This window comes from Macaca fascicularis, chromosome 2 (assembly GCF_037993035.2).
Source record: "Macaca fascicularis isolate 582-1 chromosome 2, T2T-MFA8v1.1".
Lineage (NCBI taxonomy): Eukaryota > Metazoa > Chordata > Mammalia > Primates > Cercopithecidae > Macaca > Macaca fascicularis.
In genome coordinates this window covers 137,722,914-137,732,558 of record NC_088376.1, presented here as the reverse complement: position 1 = coordinate 137,732,558, position 9,645 = coordinate 137,722,914, and the positions used below count along the sequence as shown (strand labels likewise).

At 34.5% G+C, this 9,645-nt stretch overlaps 1 non-coding gene across 1 annotated transcript; it reads left to right on the top strand.

Moving 5' to 3' along the window:
- The first annotated feature begins 838 nt into the window (after positions 1–838).
- Positions 839–945, top strand: LOC123571976 (U6 spliceosomal RNA). Its single transcript, XR_006696334.1, has one exon. It is a non-coding gene; the product is annotated as a U6 spliceosomal RNA (small nuclear RNA).
- Positions 946–9,645: the final 8,700 nt, after the last annotated feature.

Sequence of the window (9,645 nt, the reverse complement as noted above, 5' to 3'; positions counted from 1 at the left end):
AACTAATTTGTATTTTTCCATGGTAATAGAAAAACAGATCCTATACCTGTAAATTATTTCTGATAAATCCTGAGCAAACTAAAACATCAAAGTGGCAAAGACATAGGAGATTTAACATTTATGAAATGCTGTTTGTGAAATGCTGTTATTGTCATACCTAAAAATGTTTAAGTGCATTATTTCCACAAATTCATTTATGTCTTGCCTTATAATGCCATGACACACCAATTAACTTGCAGCCTCTTTCTTTGTGTGCCAACACTATCCATCATGTGAGAAATTCACTTCTGCTACAGTTGAAGAGCTGTCTTTTACTGACACATCTGTTAAATGGAATGTTTAGTTGATCAAAATGTGGATATCATGTAGAGTTAAATAGTATAATAGCACATGAGCATTATATCAGGCCAGCCCTGAAAAAGGCTGACCGAAAAGAACTTTGACTTAGGAGAAAGAAGGCAGTGATTAGAGGATTGGGAAATAGTTGTACTCAAATAAAAGATGAAAATAAAAGGTTAACAAGCACCTTGTGCAAAAATAGTGTGTACAGTTCAGTCCCCTTCAAATGTGTCACTGATACTCTCAGATGAGCCTCAGCACAAAATAATTGAGAACTAATGAACAACTACAAATTAAGCTCGCCAAATGAAATTTATACAGTGAAATTCTATGAAGCTTCATTAATACACAAATACATTAATTAATACATTAAATATTCAACAAATATTTATTGTCTACAAGGTTAAGAAAGGTTATTGTAAATGAATTAACATTTTCCCTGTCCTCACAAGGCTCTTAATTTAGTAAGGATATAAGCAAGTCAAAACATTTTTATACAACACTCACTTCAGCAGTATGTATACTAAAATCGGAACAATACAGAGAAGATTTGCATGGCCCCTGAGCAAGGACGACATGGAAATTCAGGAAGTATTCTCACTTTCTGAAACTTGGCTTTCAAGAAAATATATTACTATAGAAGATAATACTAAAATGGCTGTGAATATGTATGTACAAACACACACATATATATAGATAGATAATACAAGATGCAATCTTATACTATGCACAAGAATAACTGTTTTCACATAAATATTAAGTTAAAGGTAAAATGTTGAAAATACATTTACCATTCAAACACTAATCTAAAAGAAAAGGAAAAGGTTCTTTAAAATTGGAAGAAAGAGGTGGAAGAGTCAGAAACTGATTCAATGTAAGAAGTACCTGTTTCGGTTGGCTTTGATGATGGAGGTAGAGAGCCGTGAACCAGGAAATATGGGCAGCCTCTAGGAGAGGGAAAAATCGAGGAACTTTGTCCCTATAGGTGGCTTGAAATAACATATGTATTAGCTTACAGTTCTGTAGGTTACAGGTCTAATACAGATTTCACTTGGCTAAAATCAAGGTGTGGGCAAGGCTTCATTCCTTTCTGGAGGCATTAACGCCCTTCCAAGACCTTCGTTTTAGTCAAGCGAAATCAGTATTGGACTTGTAAGCTAAAAAATAAGCTGTTTCAAGCCACTTGTAGCAACTTGTTGAAGCAGCAATAGGAAGCAAATATATCATGTAATGAAATATTATTCAGCCATGAAAATGAATATCGATACATACTACAGCATGGATGAACCTTGAACACATTATGTCAAGTAAAAGAAACCAGTCACAAAAAGATCATGTATTACGTTATTCCAATTATATGAAATGTCCAAAATAAGCAAGTTTATAGAAACGGAAAGATAGTTTCATGTTGTGTAATGCTTGGGGCAGGGAATGAAATTGACTACTAATAGGTAAACGGTTTCTTCGGGGGAAGCAAAATGTTTAAAAAGTAGGTAGTGGTGATGGTTTCACAGCCCTTTAAATATAAGAAAAATGTACTTTGAGTGAGCTATATGATATGTGAATTACATCTCAATAAAGCAATTTTAAAACAGAAAGTAAAAAGAAAGCTAGAATGGCTATATTAATATCAAAGTTGACTTCAGCACAAAAATATTACCAGAGATAAGGATGGACTTTCTAGGATGAGAAATATGTCAAATCACCAAAGAAACATAACAATCCTAAATCGGTATGTACCCAACAGCAGAGTTTCAAAATACACAAAATAAAAATTGATGAAATATTAAAAGGAAAAGTAGACAAATTCACAATTATAGTTGAAGACTTTAACTCTCTTCTCTATTTGCTAGATTTGTGATATGATTTGGCTCTGTGTCCCCACCCTAATCTTCTCATCTCAAATTGCAATCCCCACGTGTTGAGGGAGGGACCTGGTTGGAGGTGATTGGATCAGGGGGCAGTTTCCTGCATGCTATTCTCCTGATAATGGATCAGTTTTTACAAAATCTGATGGTTTAAAATTGTGTGACAATTTCCCGCTTGTTCTCTCTCTCTCTCTCTCTTTCTCCCTCTCTCTCTCTCTCTCTTTCTCCCTCTCTCTCTCTCTCTCTTTCTCCCTCTCTCTCTCTTTCTCTCTTTCCTGCTCTGCCATGATAAAGATATGCTTGCTTCCCTTTTGCCTGCTGCCATGATTGTAAGTTTCCTGAGGCCTTCCAGTCATGCTTTCTGTAAAGCCTGCAGAACTGTGAATCAATTAAATCTCTTTTCTTCATAAATGACCCAGTCTCAGGTATTTTGTTATAGCAATGTGAGAACAGACTAATACGATGTGTTTACTGAAAAGACCTGGAAGCAATGAAACTATTGAAAAAGGACACCTAGCATTCATATCTTGGTTTCTAAATATCCTCACTAATAAAGTGTAGTGGGTGTCCTTGATAAAATGGCTGATTTCAGAAGGATGAAGCCGGAAACCATCATTCTCAACAAACTAACACAAGAACAGAAAACCAAACACCGCATTTTCTCACTCACAAGTGGGTGTTGAAAAATGAGAACACATGGACACAAGGAGGGGAACATCACACACTGGGGCCTGTTGAGGGGGTGGGGGGTTAGGGGAGGGATAGCATTAGAAGAAACAACTAATGTAAATGACAGGTTGATGGGTGCAGCAAACCACCATGGCACGTGTATACCTATGTAACAAACCTGCACGTTCTGCATGTGTATCCCAGAACCTAAAGTATAATTTTAAAAAAAAGAAGAACTACGACATGGAAAGTATAAGATGAGCATACAATATTTTGCACCAGATGTAGGAAAGTGTTCAATGAATCATGAGGACATATCAGAACAACACTGAAGTCAGTTTGAAAGGACTACCATGGACCAAATCTGAGAAAATTGAGCAACAAAATACATGGTCCTAGTAATGAATTATAATCCACAGAATAAAATAAAAATCCATAAATCCATATTGATTTAAATAATAATGCACTAAGTAAATGTATGGGGGAGAAAGACAAGCTTTTTCTTAAAAGATAATTCCAATAATAAATTGGTAGAATGTACTATTGAGAAGTAATGGTAGAGAAGTAATGGTAGAATGAGAAAACAACAGTAGGCAATCACTATAGTAATAAGTTTTTTTTCCATTCTTTTTTTTTTTTTTTTTTTTTTTTTGAGACAGAGTCTCACTCTGCTGCCCAGGCTGGAGTACAATGGCACAATCTCAGCTCACTGCAATCTTCACCTCCCCAGTTCAAGCAATTCTCCTACCTCAGCCTCCTGAGTAGCTGTGATTACAGGCACACACCACCATGCTTGGCTAATTTTTGTATTTTTAGTAGAGACAGGGTTTCACCATGTTGACCAGGCTGATCTCGAATTCCTGACCTCTGGAGATCTACCCACCTCAGCCTCCCAAAATGCTGGGATTACAGATGTGATATAGCAATAATTTTTAAGGCAAGGATCATAAATAGATGCTAAAACTAATGGGCAAAGGTCTAAAAGTATCTCCTTACAAGACATTTATTTATTATAAGGAGGGAATTAATAACTTTTAGTGGAGAAAACCCTAAACAGGGGACCAAAGTTAATATCATCAGTAACAGGAGAAATTGGCATTGTGTACCTACTAATATGATGCACTGAAGACACTTTTGTGATATTCCTGCCAAAAATGCATGACCTGAATCTAATCATTAAAAAATCAGATAAACATATTGATGCACTTTCCACAAAATAATTGGCCTGTACTCTTCGAATATGTCACTAACATGAAAGACCAAGGACTGAGGAAATACTTCAGAAAAAGGCTAAAGAGACATGAAAACTAAATGCACTTTGTGATCCTGCATTGATTCCTTGACCAGGACCAAAAAAAAAAAATGATGTCAAAGACACTAATGAGACAATAAAATTTGAAGAAGGACTGTAGATTAAGTATTGTGTCAATATTAATTATCAGATTTTTATAAGTGTCTGTGATGGTGTAAGAAATTTCATTGTTTTTAAGAAATACATGGTGACGTCTTTAGAGATTATAAAAGTGCTGTGGACAAGGGGCAGTGGGAGGATTTCTGAAGAGCGTGTAACCTGACTCTGAATGTGATGAAAGGCTTTCCATAGCAACTGAGAGACTCGCTTGTCTTTAGGTTTCCTACAGCTGCTGTAACAATTCACTGCAAACCTGGCGGCTTAAAACAACTCAAAGTTATTATCTTAAATTTTGGAGGCCAGAAGTCCAAAATGTGTCTCAGTGGGATAAAATGAAGATGTCACTAAGGCTGTGGTCCTTCTGGAGGCCTCAGGGAAGAACCCCTTCCATGCCTTTTCCAGATCCTGGAGATGGCCACATTTCTTAGCACTTTGCCTCAGTTTTTCATCTTTAAAGCTAGAAATGGTGGATCAAAATTTTCTCAAATTGTATAAATTTGGCACTAATTCTGCTTCTTCTGCCCTCTTCCAATTTTAAGGATGTTTGTGATTACTCTGGGCCCACCAAAATAATCCAGGATAATCTCTCTAATTTAAGGTCATCTGATTAGCAACCTTAATTCCATCTGCAATCTTAATTTTCCTTTGCCATGTAACCTAACCTATACACAGGTTCTAGAGATTAGGGCATGGATATCTTTGGGTGGCCATATTCTGATGACTGCAAAAAAACTTAATTTTCCTTCTGTACCAGGCATGATACTGTTATTTAGTATAGAAAACCAACTCATATTGGTATATTGGTTTTCCGATTAAGGGCATTTTTTGGTTTATGCAACTGAAAAGTGCAAAGGAAGGAGTTAGATTTAGAATAGGCTTAATACCTTGATACGAATCAGCTATCTATTTCTTCGTTGCATTTAAGAGTTAACCAAAGACCTCTCATTTTCTAATTATCAGGGAACACAGAGAAGGTATTTGTGCAGAGTCAAAAACAGTGTCTGGTTTGTTTTACCTTGAGATTGGGTAACTCGTGCAATATGAGTTTTTGACCAAAAATTGAATTTACGAGACCTGTGACAAACATGTTGGGATCACGTGGGTAAATGACTTAGGATGACATCATTGTGAAGCCAACAGAGCATAGAGATTGGCAGAAACCAGGGTAAGCAAGAACTTCACCGAGCCCCTTGATAAGAAGCATTGTCTGGCCAGAGGACTTTGTCTCTGGGGACAAAAAAGAAAGAGAAGCTTGTGGTTACAACATTCAAGGCCCTTCCAATCTCACCAGATGATAAGGGAGCACATAATACTATGCCTTAACTTTAGGCCTTGCTGTAGTTTGAATAGTTATTTCCTTTAAAAACACATGTTGAAATTTAATTCCTAATGTGGCACTGAGAGGTAGGGCTTTTAAGAGGTGATTGGATCGTGAGACCTCTGTGCTTATGAATAAATTGATCCATTCATGCATTTATGGATTAATGGGTTAATTTGGAAGGGAAACCAGTTACTTTATAAGAAAATCTAGCATGTTAGAATGCTCAGCTCTCTTGCCCTCTGATTCCTGGTGCCAACTTGGGACACCTCAGAGAGACCCCACCAGCAAGAAGGCTTTCACCAGATGTGTCTTGTCAACCTGGGACCTCTCAGCCTCAATCACAAAACAAATAAATTCCTTTTATATATAAATTGCCCAGTTTCAGGTATTGTTATAAGCAACACAAAACAAACTAAGACAGGCCTTATACAACAAATTTGTTCTTCTATTCCTAGTTTGTGAAGAGTTTTTATTATGACTGGATGTTGAATTTTGTCAAATGCTTTTTCTGTATCACTTGGGTTGATTATGTAGTTCTCCTCTTTCTACTGTTGAAATATGGTGCATTTTATTGATTAATGTTCTAATATTTTAAAGCCTTACAATTCTATGATAATTCTCACTTGGCTGTGTGTTGCATATGTTATACAAAATACATATTGTATTATTCTTTTTATAGATTGCTAGATTCCATTTGCTGATATTTATTGGGGATTTTTGCATCAATTAATATTATACTATAGTTTTCTTAATTCATACTGCCTTTATCTGATTTTGGGAATCAGGATAATGCTGGCCTCAGAATACAAATTGAATGTAATCTGCACGGTCTGTTTCCTGGAAGAGATTGTGTAGAATTGGTGTTATTTCTTCATGAAACATTTGGTAGATCTCATCAGTGAAATTGTTTGCACCTGAAAATTTCTTTTGTTAAAGGTTGTTAGCAACAAATTTAATTCCTTTAATACATATGAGAGTATTTAGATTAACTATTTCATTTTGGGTAAGTTTTGGTAGTTTGTAGTTTTTAAGGAATTGGTTCATTTTATCTAAGATGGCAAATTTATGTTCATAGAGTTGTTGGTATATCACTTTATTATCACTTTTTATGTCCGTACAGATACTTTCTTTTTCCTGATATTGATAATTTATGTCCTTTCTCTTATCAATCTTGACAGAGATTTATTAATTTTACTGATCTTTTCAGACTCAGATTTTGGTCTCATTGCGCATTCTTTATTTTTCAATATTTTTAATTTCATTAATTTTGCTTGCTTTGCTTCTAAAATGAAGCAAAGCAAGCAAAAAACTTTTCTAGTTTATTATGGTAGAATTTTAGAGTGTTGACACTTTCTTTTTAATATAAGTATTTCATGCTATAAATTGCCTCTAACAACTGTAGTAACTGCATCACACAAATCTTAGTACCTTGTACTTTAATTTTCATTCAAATCAAAATGTTTTCTATTCCTTGGAGACTTCGTTTTACTGATAGATTATTTGAAAATGGATTGTTTCATATCCAAATGTTTCAAGATTTTCCGTTTTCTTTCTGTGAATGATTACTATTCCAATGCTATTATGATCAAAACACACACTTTATACGATTTCAATTCTTTTAAATTTAAGATGTGTTTTATGACTCACAGTTAGGTCCCTCTTGATGAATGTTCTGTGTACATTGGAAATAATGTGTATTCTGCTGATGATACCAATTAGACATATCGATTAGATCCAATTGGTTGATGGTGTTTTTCAGTTGTTCTTTAACTTTGCGATCTTCTGCTCTTAGCTTTATTAATCACTAAGATAGGTTGAATTTTTAAAAGATGTCTGTGGTTTATCTGTCCCTGCTTTCAGTTTTGTCAGTTTTTTCCTTACATTTTAATTTTCCATTGTTTAGTTTGTGCATATTTAGGGTATTATGTCTCCTTGGTGAACTGAACTTTAAAATTATCCCCGCAAATTTTCCTTGCTCTAATCTTTTTAGAAACTCTACCTAGTGACTCAAGCTTTCTTTGACGGTTGTTTGCATGGTGTATCTTTTCATATTCTTTTACTTTTAATTAACTTATATGACTATATTTAAAATTAATTTATTGTGAGCAAAATATAGCTAGATCATGCTTCATATACATTTTGAGACTTTCTCTCTTAATTGTTGTGTTTAGAACATGTACATATTATGTAATAATGGATATGTTTGAATATAGCTCTACTATTATTTGCTTTTTCTCTCTGTTTTTGTTTCCTTATTTTCCCTTTCCTGCCATCTTTTAGATTATTTGAACATATATTTGCATGTCATCTTAATTTACATATTTTAGTTTTTGACTATACAGTGGTTGCTTAACTTTTCAGTCCCCTTGCAAAAAGTATTGACTGCTTCCAGTTGTGTAGTCATGTTACGTATTTTATCTACAAACACTAATAATATCTGAAAATATTATATTTTTGCTTTAAATTATCAAATACATTTAAAATAACCAAATAAGAAAATAATTATATATTTTCCCAGATAGCATGTCTGTTGCTCTTTCTTCAATCTTGTGTCACCTCACTTTGGTCAACACATTTCCTTTGGTGGATTTTTTAGAGCAGATCTTCTGACAAGAGGTTCTCTTAGTTTTCCTTCATCTGTATTTCACCTTCATCACTGAAGGATATTTGCATCCTTCAGTATGTCCAGAGCATTATCTGTGTATTTTGACTTCATTACTGAAGGATATTTTTGCTGGATATAGAAATTTGGCTTGACTGTTCTTTCCTTTCATCATCTTAGAAATATTGTACCTCAGCATCTGTCCTCTCCAGAAGCTGCAGCCAGGCACTACCTTGGAAGCGGAGACACTGGGCTCTCACCAGCTATCACCTTGGTCTTAAACTTCCGAGTCTCCAGAACTGTGAGAAACAAATTTCTATTATTTCTATTAAAATGTTATGCCTCCAGAGTTTTTTTTTAATGATAACTCAACAGTCATTTAAATTTTTGTTCTGCTGTAATATGTCATGCATCTCTCTTTGCTCTCAATTATATATATATACACACACACACACACATACATATATGCGTATATATATTTTATTATCATTTTTATGTCTGTAGGGATATTTTCTTTTTTCTGATATTGATAATCTGTATATATATATGTATAGTTTTAAATAGTTTGATTTTGATGTGTTTAAAAGAGGACTTAGAAGGGTTATCATGTTTGACAGTTGCTTGAGCTTCTGAAAGACTGATGTCACCAAATTTGTGAAGTTTTTATTACTTCAATTTTTTCCCACACCACACGCTTTTTAATCTCCTTCTGCAACTGTAATGGCATGTACATTAGACTCTTTGATATTGTTCCATAGGTCTGTGAGTGAGGCTCAGTTGAAAAAAAAAATCGTAAGTCTTTCTCTTTGTTATTCAAGTTGAATCATTTCTACCGATCTATCTTAAGGTTCAATGACTTTTTTTCTCCATCATTTATATTCTGCTATTGACTCTATCTAGTGAATTTGTTGTTATTATGTTTTTAGTTCTAAAATTTCAATTTGGTTCTTCTTTATATATTATATTTCCTTGCTGAAACTTTCTCTCTTTCCATTTGTTTTAAAACTCTTCATCCTTAACTTGTTATAGCATTTTTACGGTAGCTGCTTTGAAGTCTTCATCAGGTAATTCCAACAATGTATTATGTTACGATTAACACATTTATTTAATGTTTCCAAATGTATTTAAATTTGTTTGTGTTCTGTATATGGCACATAATACTGAATTCCATTCTAGACATTTTGAATATTATATCATGGAACTCTGGGGATATTGTGTTAATCTGAGGGAAAATGTGTATATTTTTGTTTTGGTAGGTAATCAACTGGGCTGGCCTCATCCTGCAAGTTCCAATAAGCCTTCTATAGAATGTGGTTCCAGGAGCCTTTATGTTTTCCAAGACTCTGCTGTGCTATTTGAATCTTCCTTATGTGTGCCTCTCCAAGCAGTCAGTCTGGGACCTGAGTAGTGGGAACTTCTCCTGGACCTCTCTCTC